The 13,449-nt window shown below is 35.6% G+C and overlaps 1 long non-coding RNA gene and 2 other non-coding genes across 3 annotated transcripts; all 3 read right to left on the reverse strand.

The window, feature by feature from the left end:
• Nucleotides 1-2,019: 2,019 nt before the first annotated feature.
• LOC127527781 (uncharacterized) lies at nt 2,020-5,379 on the reverse strand. Its single transcript, XR_007934900.1, has 3 exons — nt 5,092-5,379; nt 2,931-3,115; nt 2,020-2,599 (listed from the first exon to the last, which is right to left on the reverse strand). It is a non-coding gene; the product is annotated as an uncharacterized LOC127527781 (long non-coding RNA).
• A 5,463-nt stretch (nt 5,380-10,842) lies between these two features.
• Nucleotides 10,843-10,916, reverse strand: trnai-aau (transfer RNA isoleucine (anticodon AAU)). The gene has a single exon. It is a non-coding gene; the product is annotated as a tRNA-Ile (tRNA).
• A 636-nt stretch (nt 10,917-11,552) lies between these two features.
• Nucleotides 11,553-11,625, reverse strand: trnak-cuu (transfer RNA lysine (anticodon CUU)). The gene has a single exon. It is a non-coding gene; the product is annotated as a tRNA-Lys (tRNA).
• Nucleotides 11,626-13,449: the final 1,824 nt, after the last annotated feature.

The raw sequence follows: 13,449 nt of genomic DNA on the forward strand, positions 1-13,449 counted from the left end.
AGGATTAATAGAGGAAGAAATCATTATCAAAATAAACAGGGAAATAATATTGAATGACATGCAGTGAATTTATGGAACAACAGAACTCCTCAACAAAAAGCTTCGAGTACATTTTATTGGAGAAGAAGGGCATGATTTTGGCGGATTAACCAAAGATCTTTTTTCTTGCTTTTGGAACTGTGCCTTCACTGAGTGGTTTAAAGGTGAGGATGCTCTTGTACCTTGTATACCTCTCTATCATTATCATAAAGCACAAGAAATCTTTACAGTTGTGGGAAGAGTATTGTCTCATATGTGTCAGCTGAACAGATGTATACCTCCAAGATTCTGTAGGTCAACATTGCTTTCTATTGTATTTAATACCTCCACCATTCACAATAACATTCTTATAGATGACTTTCTGCTTCATGTAACTGCTTCAGAAAGGATCCTCCTAAAAAAAGCAATTAACCACTTTGAAACATTAAGAGACTTTGAAAAACAAGAGCTCTTAACATTTTTTTCTGTAAATGGTATGCATAGTATCCCAACACCTATAAATCTTAAGGATCAGATCATTCTTATTGCACAGAATGAACTAATAATTAAACCAGGGTTCCTCAATAATTTTATAAGACAGTCAATTCCAGATTCCCATTTCACAGTTTTTTGGTCACAGTTAGACATTGACTCAATTTCCTACCTATATTGGCAAGAAATGCCAACTACAGAACGTGTTTTGACATGCTTTAAAACAGAAACAGATCTCAGGCCAGAGGAAGAAGTTGCATATTATTATTTGTGTGATTTCATTAAGTCAATAGATCCTGATGAACTGTCCAAATTTTTGCATTTTGTCACAGGTTCACCTTTACAGCCTACTGAAATCAATATTACGTTCAACCGGTTATGCGGTAGCTTGCGACGACCCATTGCACATACTTGCAGCAACACTTTGGAAATTCCAGTTGGCTATACATCAGTTCAAGAATTTAAAAGAGAATTTAAAACTATACTTAATTCTGAGTATGCATTTGGAATGACCATATTATGAAATTGCAAAACAAAAATGACACTTGAAATGTCTTTGAATGAAACTTTTAGATATCTTTTTTACTGAGTAACTGAAGTTCAGGTTGACACAACAGATAATATGTATTTTTGAATGAGAGCTAATTCATTTGGGTATAGTTGATATTTTCATGCATATTTCATATATTCAGTAACATTTTCTCAGTTAATATTTGTAATCCTGTTTACTTTCACCATTTAAATGTTTCTGATATTGTCATTTAAAATACTGGCTGTTAATGATAATATGTGAATATATATTGTTTTCAGTACAAGTTGTTGATTTAAAATAAGTTGTTTAATTAATTCAAATAAGGTGTAGTTTATGTACAAACAAATTGTACATCTATGTTTATTCAACTTCATTAAAAAATGTATAATTTTCTTCAAATGTTTTGAGTTGGTGAATTATGTGTCACATGTCAAGGCATGTAATACTCAGTAATTTGTTTTAATCGTGAATGAAACAGTAAAAAGAGAGAGTGTTTATTTTTCTTTTTAAAAATTATTAAAACAAAAATGTATGGCATTTGTTAAATGAATAATACTGTAAAATAAATGTACAACTTAATGCTTAATCATGTCTTTTTTATTGTCAAAGTTTACAGAATTCAGTTCTGCACACAACAATCATTACCATAAATAACTGTAAGACCATTTTACAATAAAGTAAAAATGAATTTTGGTTGGTTATAACACGCTGTTTACCATGTAGTATGCATTACTGTCGATGCTGGACCTTGCCAATGTACTCATGAACAATTTTTTAATACTACATGCAAAATGGAGTGGACACTATGTTTGGGTATCTGTTAATAGCTCATTGGCCTTTTGAACACAACATGCATATTTATCTTTTAAATTTGTTTCTAGCTGAATAGCATCTTGTAGTATCTGTAGATTTTGGTCAGACATTTCAAGTGGGTTGAATGTCTCCTGAGACTCCATATATGCATCATCTTAAAATGATGCACCTATTCTTTGTAAATGTTCTATTAAACTCTCTCTAAACTGTTGTGTATTCATGTCAGACAGACTTGTTTGGTGAGATATAGTGGACAAGCTATCAAACCATATTTGTTCCGGTGTTCTGTTGTGTTCAGTTCTAATTCTATGTTTATTCCAGCCTTCTCTGAACATTTCCAATCTTTGATTAATTGTTGAGTAGTAAACATATTGTAGACATCCTTTGTGTAAACTGTTGCCTTCTTCAAGTATTCCATTATCTTCCATTTCATAAAATTCTTTGTAGATGGGGAAGAGAACCTGTTGAAATACATCTCTCCATAGCCTTTCAATTCTCTGGTTGTGGACAGAAAGTCCAGTTATATGGCTGCCACGGTGTAATCCTCTGATGGCATTCATAAGCAGTGCTACCTGAACATTTTCTGTGCCTTGGTCAGACCTCACTCTTAATGGTAATCCATACTGTAGAGCACCCCTGCAGAAAGTCTGTAGCACCGTGGATGAAGAATTATTTGTAGCACAACTTAAATAAGGTATTAGATGGGAAAAGCCATCGATAGCACCATGTACAACAAAGCCCCACCTATCCATCAAAAGAAAAAATGTTAAGCACATGTGCAGTTTAGTGAAAAAATTGAATTATAGATTAGGTTCCAGAAGGAAAACACAAATAATATACATGTTTATACATACAGATATGAAAACTGTTTTCTGGATAATGAAAATGTTTAGAATTACACATAATTACCTATTCTATTTTCTATTGCTTAAAAAAATAATATCAGTTATTTTATGCAAAAAATATAGCTGTATAAACTAAAAAGTGTCACATATTAATTTGGTCCACTTAAGACAATAATGAAGCTGAAAGTGATATTCATTAAATTAAGAAATAAATCTTACAGGTCTTTTACCTTATAAGCTTCATGTGACTGTCAATGTGCCATATACTGTTAGGTGAGACGGCATGGTATGACCTTCTTTGAACAGTTTGTGACCATCTCTGAGCAGTGCCAACTGGGTCAAGTCTAGCCAATGTGCGTCGAAGTCTGTCCCTTTGCACATGTATTCCCCTTGCTCTTAGCATTCCTGACATCATCTGTTAAAAAAACATAATTTGAACATTTTTAAATAAACTGATAATTTTAAACATTAAAGCTGATTGTACAGGGTGTGTAATTATAGGTAACCATCATGTTGTAAGGAAATTAAATGTTTGTTTTCTGAGCATTACAGCTACATAAACTTATAAGATCTTGCCAAGGAACATATTTTATTTTAAAAAGATTGTTGGTAAGTGATATATTCAATAAGAATTAATGAAATGGAAGGGAGTGTGGCATGGTAGTACAGTGGTAGTGCTGCTTTGTTCACATCCCAGTCCTCTCCATGTGAAGTTTGCATGTTCTCCCTGTGGCCATCTGGGTTTCCTCCCACAGTTGAAAGACGTGCAGGTTAGTGTAAATGGTGATGCTAAAATTTCGCCTCAGATATGTATGTGTGTGTGTATGATCACCCTGTGATGAACTGATGACCCATCCATGGATTGTTCCTGCCTTGCACCTGATGCTTACTGGAATAGGCTCCAGCTACCCTGTGACCCATCGGATGAAGTGGATTTACAAAATGAATGGATGGATTGGGAGGGATAGCATTGTGTCGCAGAAGTTGTTATTGGTGCTATGAAATTACAGTATGTGAAATACTGCAAAACTTAGAATATAGTTCACAATTATGTTTGAAAGCTGACAAATTTGTTGTGAGAAAATATTTTTTTTCAATTTCATATATGATATTCTATGTCAAAACACGTAAAAAATTATTTAAGGTCAGTCAGTCAGTCATTCCCAATCTTACTTAATCCAAGCCAAGCCCTGACAGCTGTGGGCATTAACAACCCGAGACAAGGAGCCAGTCTATCACAGGGCTGTTACTTAAGATGATAAAAAAGAGCTGTTTAGTACTTCTATATATCTTAATTAAAACTATGTCTCTTAGTTTTTTTAACCCTTTAACATATTAGATTTTTATGTGTTTTTTTTCCATTTCTACTGGGTAGTGTAGAAATAAATAATAGTGTTGTTTCACAACTTAACAATTACTTATGTTTTGTGAATTTGCTCACTGTCTGTGGATTTTGCAAATTCCACCTCTGTCTATATAGGTTTTCTTCCATATCCAAGCAGATATACAGGTTAGGATAAAAATACACTCTAAATTGATGAGTCTGAACAAAAGCAGAATTTCTGATTAACATGTCCTCCAGAATAGGGTAGAGGTTCCTGCCTTGCTGACAATACTACAAGGGAATTCTTTGGTCCTAGATAATTCTAAATTGGAGTAAGAAGGTCTGAAAGTTGAATGAATGGGCAAAAAAGTAATACTCAATAAGTGAATGAACGATGGATAAATCATAATACATTTTAATTGAAAGTTATTTTTGTTTTAAAAAATTTGTGTGCCCTTTGTTTTCCTGTGTAAATCCACTCATAACTATATGCAGAGTTTATTGCATTGATTCTGAAAAGATCAAAAGTACACATTTTCCTACTGTTCTATTCATACTGTATATTATTATCATTATCATTATAATGTTAAATCGTTATAGAAGTTTTGTTTTGTGTGGACATCAATTCTGCATTTAAAGTTCCTTTTCTTCCACTTTACATAGTGTCATTTTCTAACCTGCTCAATCCAGACCTGGGTCGCAGGGGGGCAAGCAATTGGCACAAGGCAGGAACAAACCCTGGACTGGGCGCCAGTCCATCTCAGGGCGACCCATAAACACACATCAGGGCTAATTTAGTATTGCCAGTTCACCAAACCTGCACGTCTTTGGGCAGTGGGAGAGAACTGGAGCCACAACTAGATGAAATCCATGCAGACACAGGGAGAACATGCAAACTCCATGTGGTAGAACTGACTTTAAAAATTGCACGTTTCATATGCTGTACTGAAGCATAAATATTTACCAACATATATTTTCATATTTTGTGTTCCAATTTAACAATATATTTTTGTTTCACTTTGGAGTGTAACCCTGGAATGCATAAAATACAAAACAAATAATTATACCTCAGAACCGGCATTTGGACAACTTGCTTGTAGTCTTTTGCATTCTTCATCCAGTTCATTATCTGCTATACTGCTGAATTTCTGTCTTGGTGACAGACCCTCAGTTTTCAGGCGTTTATAAATATAAGATGCAGAACATCCTATGTGTTCTGCAATTCTTTTCCCTGTGTATCCTTGTGAAATTAATAGCTTCAGTTGTTCTTTAGAGATTTCAACTTTTGGCAAACCAAACTGACCTATTATGAAACAATTTAAAAGAATAATAATAAAGCATCCTACTTTATGTCAATCAACAATAAATGTGCACTAACATTATTTATGAACAACTTACTAAAACAGTCTAATTTCAAAAAATAAGAATTCATTTTGAAAATGTTAAATGTTTATGCAGCAATACCAGCATTTACTAATATATACTAAGGAAAAAGGTAATTTTCATTATGTTTAAAACCAGGTTGAAAATACTTTTGTACTGCTGTGTTTGTGTTTAGGAGTCATTTGTGTCATGATGTGTTAACTTCAGCTGTAATAACCTTTTTTTAGTGTTTACTGATGGATTGTGTATGAATGACTTAAGATGGACTAAACAAGAAAGCTTGACATATCCATTAAATTACTGGATAAAAGAAAACTTCAAAAAGAAAAAATGAATATAAAAAGTAATAAGGAAATGTATGGTGTAAATCTGATAACATCCTCACAGGTTTAAATTCCAAACTTCTCACTGTATCTTCCTGTTCAAGTCAGCACTGCAGTACAACATAACATTGTGAAGGCTGCTTAATGAAAGTCAGGTTAGGTGAGGCTGGGACTGATTCCAGAAGAGCTGAGCACAAGAAACTGCTGCAAGCATGGACCCCGCCACACTAACTCTAACAGAAGGAGAATTTGGAAACAGTCAGTCTACCTAAGTGCATGCTTTTGGATTTGTGGGAGTAGAACTGAAGTGAACAGGTAACATGAAAACACTGACAACATCCAGGTGTGGGATTTGAATTCTGGATGCTAAATCTGTTAGCCAGATGCACAAACTTCTGTTCCTCCAATATCGTAATATTCTGCATAAGTGAAGCACTTTGAAATACTGTATTCATTGAAAATAAATGCATGAAATTAAGATTAATTTAAACTGATGACATAGTGTTGTTGAACAAGCCCGTTGGACTTGGGCTTAAGGATGATAACAAGTTGAGGTGCTTTTACAATGGAGTAGCATGTTGTCCCCACATTTCTTTTTTTTCCCCCAGAACTGTGGTTCCTTTCAATGTCATGAACATGTTATTAAATCACCTGGTCAGTCTTAACTGGCAGAGTTTTCATATAGCAGTGTTTGAATGAGAGCCAAGACTGCATGCTGTTCCATTCATATTTTGTGCCCAGTACTGCTGAACAAAAATTGAAAGACAGGACAATTGAAAAAAGTGGCATATTCTAGTGAAATAGGCAGAAAATCAGTGTGCGCAATAATCCCAATGAATCTGTGTTGTAATAAAAAATAATTTTACTCCTAACTGCAGAACGAGTTAAAAATGGTTACTCAAAAAGATGCAGCTCTCTGAAATATTGCAGATAAACAGTGAAATATGTGAGAGTTCTTGTAGGTATTCTTGCATTCTGTCACTTGCAAGAGATGCTGATGCAAGAAAAATGGATACTTTTATTATGGCCTTTGCAGCGTGGGTGTACAGTAGGTGATTCCATCATGTGATCAGTTAGGCCAAATTCAGAATTCTCCTACACTCGCACCTGGTGCTGTTGAGATAGGCTAGAACTCTCACAACTATAAAATTGGACAAAGAATATTCTCTAAATGTATTTATTTACTTATGTATTTAATGTGACTTATTATAATAAAACAACAAGGAAATCATATTCAACATATCTCGTTCAATTCACCATAGGCGTTAAAATACTATACAAGTTTAATTCTTTGCTGTGGTGGAGAAAAATCTCTGTTCAGCCAGAGACTATCAGAAATTATTGAGCATCTTTTAAGCATTTTTGTTTTTACGATATCTTAGGACGTGTAGCAAAGTGTCGCGAATGTATTTATTTAAAGTGACAACACTCTTAAAATCGCCCAGGTAAAAATGTTGTTTTTATTGTTGGTATGGAAATAAAAAAAATTAAAATTAAACACCCCTTAAAGTCGAACTAATTGCATTTTTCTTCAATACATCCGACTCATTAATTCAGTTTATGAACATGCTCTTTCCAGCATGGGGCTACAAAACAGTATGGTCACGGACAAGAAAGCGACAGTGGATGGGGTGAGGCAGTGCATACTTACATTTACTTTAGATTCCAGCTTAGATTAAATAATTACCTCCGGAGTCAAGTATCAAGAACTGACTGGCCCAACATACTGCAACACAGGAGTTTAATGAAACTACTGAACTGAGAAAGAATAACGCCACTGTAATATATTGCATTTTAAATCGTCTTCATTATGTTATTAATATGAAAATAACATTTTTAAAAATGTCACAAGACGCAGTGTTAAATTTAAGTCAACCCTAGGTGATTCAGTTGAAAAGAAAATACAATTGAATGCAGTTATATGTGCATATCGTTAAATGATTGATCAGAAAGAAAGTCTATGTATGTGTTATCCACAAATAAAGACGATAATTGTTCTTAATAAATTATGATTAAAAAATGTCATCAATACGTTTTGACATTCCATGTCAAAGGTCAGTTTTTCTAAACTATACCAATAAAGCAACATAAATATTATTCAACTGCACAAAACATGTTTGCCCTATTGATCAGTTTACTTTCTTATTTAACATTAATTTAAAATGATATTCATACTTTTGCGATGCTTACCTCCTTTAATGCGTGTAGCAAGAAAGTTGTTGATAACTGGTGGAGAGTTTCTGGCATCGTATCTTTCAATTCGTGGTATCAAATCCTCAAAACAATCTGTCAATTGTACTCTAATATTTTCTGGTAATGCCGATGAAATTCTATCAAAGTTGTGTTTTGCATTTTGCAATAAATTCTTAGTATCAGAATCAATCACAGACCCTTCCAGAATATTTCTTTCTATTGCAGTGAACACAGTTCTAATAGTCCTAAGAACTTGAGAAGTCTCTGCCTGCGCCATTGGAATCTGAACAGGCAGTGAACCTTAACAGGAAGTTATTGAAAATGTATTTGAGATATCATGAAATGTATTTGAGATATCTTGAAATGTGCAGGAAGTTATTTTAAGATATCTTGAAATGTATTTGAGATATCTTGAAATGTGCAGGAAGTCATTTTAAGATATCTTGAAATGTATTTGAGATATCTTGAAATGTGCAGGAAGTCATTTTAAGATATCTTGAAATGTATTTGAGATATCTTGAAATGTGCAGGAAGTCATTTTAAGATATCTGAAAATGCATTTCAGATATCTCAAAATGAATTTGGGATATCTTAAAATGAGAAGGAAGTTATTTTAAGATATCTCGAAATATAATTTAGATATCTTAAAAAGCATTTAAGATATCTTGAAATTCATTGTTGTTTCAGATATCTGAAATACATTTTTAGATATCTAAAATTAATTTCATGATATCTTAAAATGGGTCTCTGCTCTATTTCAGATATCTAACAATGTATTTCAAGATATCTAAAATTGTATTTCAAGATATCTAAAATGCATTTTAAGATATCTTTAAAAGGACATTCAATTATTTCAAGATATCTCAATAGCATTTTCAGATATCTACAATACAATTTCAGATATCTCAAATACATTTCCAGATATCTCAAAACAGCTTCCTGTCCATTTTCAGATATCTCAAATACATTTTCAGATATCTCAACATCACTTCCTGCTCATTTCAAGATATCTCAAATACATTTTAAGATATCTTATAATAAACAAGAAGTCCCATTGAAATAATAGGCAGTTTTACAGGAAATGATTTTGAGATATCTTGAAATGCATTTAAGATATCTTAAAATGCATGAAAGGTCAATTTAAGATATCTGAAAATTCATTTGAGATATCTTGAAATGCAGACACAACTATTTTAAGATATCTGAAACTGTATTTGAGATATCTTGAAATGCATTTGAGATATCCCAAAATGTATTGCAGATATCTTAAAATGTAAAGGAAATTATTTTAAGATATCTCAAAGCGAGTTTCAGATATCTTAAAAAGTAAATTACATTTTAAGATATCCGAAATTCATTTTGAGATATCTCTAAATGTTAATTTGGCTTGCCATAATGACAACCTTTTGTAGGGTCTGTCCCTGAGACTTATTAATTGTCATTGCGAAGCAGAGCCTTACTGGAAATTGGAGGCGTTTGAATTGAAATGTGAGATCAGAGGGTATAACGGGGATGCGAGGAATAAAAACTCTCTCCCCTGAGCCACCGCCAGTAAAAATAGTTGCCTCAATTAGGTTCTTTTCCAGGCATGTGACCTGAAGTCTCGTGCCATTACAAAGTTTTGGTGGCTGTAAGTTTCTCAGTAACATTATTGGTGCCCCAACCTTCAAAATTAGATTATGCTCAGGAGTGCCTGGAAGATTCAGAGTGTGGACCGAGCTGCAGGCTATGGACGTATATATGTACGTAAGTAGGATTCAGTTATCCTTGGGAACCCGCGTACCAAATTTCTTGAAGATGGGCCCATTAAGTAACAAAGACCGTTGGAAAGTTCAATATGGTGGCCGACAGTGGTGTCGTACCACCGAAATAAGTATGTACATCGGTTTCAGTTAGCGTAGGGAAGCCGCCTACCAAATTTCGTGAAGATGGGGCCATAAATAAGAAAGTTTAACATGGCGGACGTTGTCGACCGTTATGACCGTTACGTGTAGAAATTCGATATGCAACCTGCTTAACTTTTGTAAGTAAGCTGTAAGGAATGAGCCTGCCAAATGTCAGCCTTCTACCTACACGGGAAGTTAATGATGAGTGAGTCAGTGAGGGCTTTGCCTTTTATTAGTATAGCTGTATATGTTTGTGTGTATATATATATATATATATATATATATATATATATATAGATATAGATATAGATATAGATATATATAGCTATAGAGATATAGATATATATATACATATAGATATATAGATATATATATATTGATATATAGATACATATATATATAGATATATAGATACATATATATAGATATATAGATATATATATAGGTAGATAAATATATATATAGATATATATATAGACAGATATATATATAGATATATACGGGGCGGCACGGTGGCGCAGTGGGTAGCGCTGCTGCCTCGCAGTTGGGAGATCTGGGGACCTGGGTTCGCATCCCGGGTCCGCCCTGCGTGGAGTTTGCATGTTCTCCCCGTGTCTGCGTGGGTTTCCTCCCACAGTCCAAAGACATGCAGGTTAGGTGGATTGGCGATTCTAAATTGGCCCTAGTGTGTGCTTGCTGTGTGGGTGTGTTTGTGTGTGTCCTGCGGTGGGTTGGCACCCTGCCCAGGATTGGTTCCGTGCCCTGTGTTGGCTGGGATTGGCTCCAGCAGACCCCTGTGATCGGATTCAGCGGGTTGGAAAATGGATGGATGGATGGATATATATGTATAAAGATATATATATAGATATATATACTATATAGATATATGTTGGATGGTAAATGAATTATTTGTCTCTAATTTTCAAATAGATTTAATTTGAATGAAAAAGCATGGAGGGTGAACGAAAAACTCTGTGGGAGAATGGATGGAAACAAACCTTAAGCAAAAGACCAGAGTTGATCAGATTGTTGCTGGCCCGTACGGGGATCGAACCCGAGACCTTGGCATTATTAGCACCACGCTCTAACCAACTGAGCTAACCGGCCAAACTGTCACATATAAGCTCTTGATAAATAATCTGTTCTTTCAATGCTTATCTTTAACTTTGCTATCTATCTATCTATCTATCTATCTATCTATCTATCTATCTAACATTTCCGAGTTCGTCATGTGCTCTTCTTTGTCCGTCAATCTGAGAATACCTTCTGTGTAACTTATAGACGAAGCGTGAAGAAAAGGAAAAGCACTTCATTTTAAGCAATCAAGTCTTCAATTATTGTTTGATAATTTCTCTCCTTCATTACTCATCATTTGACAGTGAAGAGACTGAAAGGCTGGTTCATTTTTTTTTTCTTTTTTGGCAAAACGTACATGCTTCCACACAGATAATGGCTGAGCGTGACGTTCAAGACTGGAGCAAATCTAAAGTCTCGATTTTCACACATTTCTGCAAGTTGAGAAGTGGTCGCCTGCGCTCTGTGCAATGCTTTTCTGACACCTGGAATATCAGACAAATGAGAAGGTCAGAATCAGCCCGATGTGGACATTTTGTTTCTCGCTAGATTCTTGCAGCGTGTAGGACTATTTAAGTTTGGAAACAGCTTTGACGAGATGGAACGCTAGGCTCATCTTGCGATTTTTCAGATCAACAAGTTATTTCCTTCAAAGGAAAAGTACTCAACCACCCAACGTGGGGCTCGAACCCACGACCCTGAGATTAAGAGTCTCATGCTCTACCGACTGAGCTAGCCAGGCAAGGGATAAAGGAGCCACAAGTGTCTCTGTCCAAATTATATGAACGTTAGTTAATCTGGCTCCAATCCTTAGTGCTGTGGATGAGTCACTAACATTGCATTTTTAACAGAAACATTTGCTCATTTGCAACTGAAGTTAAGCATCCTAATGTTACTGAGACCTTGTAGCGATCCCTCGATAATCTATATTATTGTCAACTTCACGCAGTAATGTGGAGGGGACGGATAAGGCCATCTCGTCCTATTTGTAGCCCGTTGAGTGTCAGATTACCCTCCAGTTAGAGCTGAGAGGTATGAAAATAAAGCTGCTCGTGGAGAAACTTCCATGTTAACTGCCCATGAGAGCACTGTGACCTTGAACTTCTTGCACCGCAGAGGATCTTTCATAAGACTGAATGATATATATGGTTTAAACTTTAGCAAATTCGAGGTATTAAGCCTTCACTTGACACTTGCAAACACAATTTGCAAAGCTTGTCAGAAGCCCACGGTTCAAATAACAAAACAGTGGTAGATACTGCAATCGATGGGAAGCAAAAGAACACGTTTCGTTGACAGCTTACCAGTTTCTGTTCACGGCACAAATAATGAACGCGTTTGTGCAAATTTAAGTGTCCTTTCAGCACAGACTGCAGCAAAGCATTTGAATGCAGGCTAGAAAATTATCAGCTGCCGTACAAACACCATATGTTGTAAACCCCCTAAGCATTAACCTTCATAACTATACTGATATTTATAATAATGATTTAAAAAACAGTTGTGTTCAAAAATTAAGCATCAAAATCACTTGTTAGTCTGAATTTGGACAGGAAGACTGTAAGGCCGTTGTAACACAAAGCTCAATCTATACATATAAAGGAGAGTTGAGATCCGTGTGGCTGTGTTTGTGTGTTTGTGGAGGGACGGAGAGTTAAGGTGGGTGTTGGAGTCACGTGATCATCTCCCCTCCCATTCACCTCATTTCATTCACTTCATTTCGCTCCGAGCTGAGCTCCGCAGCTGACGCTGTCTTGCCGTCCTTTCTCCTTTACTGATTTACTGTTTAGTAAACGCGGTGCTTACCGAATAGTATTTTTTCCTTTAGTGTTTCTACTTAGTGTTTCTTAGTGTTTAGTAGACGCGGTGTGCGAAAGGAGAGTTGGGATCCGAGAGACTATGTTTGTGGAGGGATGGAGAGTTAAGGCAGGTGGGGGAGTCGCGTGATCATCTCCCCTCCCATTCACCTGATTTCATTCACTTCATTTCGCTCCGAGCTGAGCTCCGCAGTTGACGCGGTTAGTTTTTTCTCCTTTACTGATTTACTGTTTAGTAGATGCGGTACTTACTGATTAGTATTTGTTCCTTTAGTGTTTAGTAGACGCGGTGTGCCGGTGTCCCGGCGGTGTTGCAGTTTAGTGTTACTTAGTGATGGGCGGAGTGAAGCATCAACACGTTTGAAGCAATTGTGTCGGAAATCGTATCGAAGCTTCGAAGCATTTGACACTCACCTCTCTAGGGACACCTCCTGGCCATTTGTATTAACAGCACATTTTAAAAGTAAACTCTTAGAGCATTGTGGACGAATACCGAATCTCTATGAAGTTGTGATATACATCTTTGAAGTCAAAAATTATAATTGGCAATAATGTCAAGCATTGTACATCGACAAACGCTTAGCAAGTAATTATTCTGCAGTAATCGGATCAACGTTGACTAGATACGTTAGGTGCCAGCATGGATTACCGTTGTTTAGTAGTAAATGTATGCGTAACGGTGGCTTGAACAATTATGCCAGTCGGACAGCGCCAGGTCTCGTGTTCAATAATAAACTTGGTCAGCACCTGTT

The sequence above is a fragment of the Erpetoichthys calabaricus genome, chromosome 5, assembly GCF_900747795.2.
Source record: "Erpetoichthys calabaricus chromosome 5, fErpCal1.3, whole genome shotgun sequence".
NCBI classification, from domain to species: Eukaryota; Metazoa; Chordata; class Cladistia; order Polypteriformes; family Polypteridae; genus Erpetoichthys; species Erpetoichthys calabaricus.